The following is a 954-nucleotide window of genomic DNA, read 5'->3' as shown; positions in this document are numbered from 1 at the left end:
ACTGAGAGATGCCCAAGAGATTAGTGACATGAACTATGGGGTATACACCTGTGAGAGTATTTCTAGTGACAATCAGACCATGATGGCTCTAATATCATCAGCTGCTTATTCTACTGATGTGTTGACATTTGAATCAATTATTGGGAAGTAGAACTATACACCTCCATCCCCTGTGCCTCACCCCCACCCCACACACACTTAAGAGATTCAGGCGTATTCATGAAATCTCATATCCTCATTTCCCAAACTCAAAGTCATCAGCACCCTTCAGACTTGTTCCTGGTCCCATCGTGTCTACTTGTAACTGCCCGACTTGGCACTTTAAAGGCGTTTGAGATCGGAGCTGTCCTGTGCCCTCTGTTTCCTTAGCAACAAGCCTCCATTACGTCCGTGTGGCTGTTTCACCCTTTTTCCCTTCTTTGAAAGAAAATATTTCTTAACCATGTATTTTTGGAAAACTTCATCAGTGAGAAAGAAGCCAGGATTCATCTTCCAATGGGAGGGGCATTCTCCTGGAGGTATTAGAAGGTCACGTCAGTCCAAGTTGCTTCTTTTTCTTTCACAGCCTTGGGACCCCATGTTGTCTTGTTCAGGCTCAGGAGGATCGTTCTCTGGTACATCAACATCTTCAAAAGGTGGGAGCTTGGCTTCCCACCAAGGTGTCAATCAAACCTGCAATCCTTCTATCGCTTTGTATCTCACTGTCCATTTCCCTGCAGCTTTGATCCTGCTGGGTCTACAGCAGGAGAACCTCCCTGATGGTGACCTGCAGTGTACTTCATGCTGTGTAGCAGTTCCCCTGAGATTAAAACCTTCTACCTTGCAGAGACACTTCTTAAATCAAAGGGTTTTAAAGGAGAAGTGAAAAGAATAGACTATGCTAAGATAGGACAGTGGTCCTCAACCTGTGGGTCACAACCCCTTGGGGGGTCAAAAAACCCTTTCGCAGGGGTC

General features: G+C 45.7%; 1 pseudogene; it reads right to left on the bottom strand.

Moving 5' to 3' along the window:
* Positions 1–485: 485 nt before the first annotated feature.
* Positions 486–709, bottom strand: LOC121143126 (annotated as a pseudogene).
* Positions 710–954: the final 245 nt, after the last annotated feature.

The sequence above is a fragment of the Mesocricetus auratus genome, unplaced genomic scaffold, assembly GCF_017639785.1.
Source record: "Mesocricetus auratus isolate SY011 unplaced genomic scaffold, BCM_Maur_2.0 Super-Scaffold_100011, whole genome shotgun sequence".
NCBI classification, from domain to species: Eukaryota; Metazoa; Chordata; class Mammalia; order Rodentia; family Cricetidae; genus Mesocricetus; species Mesocricetus auratus.
Note: the sequence above shows the minus strand (reverse complement) of the source record. Positions and strands in the feature narration are given on the sequence as shown.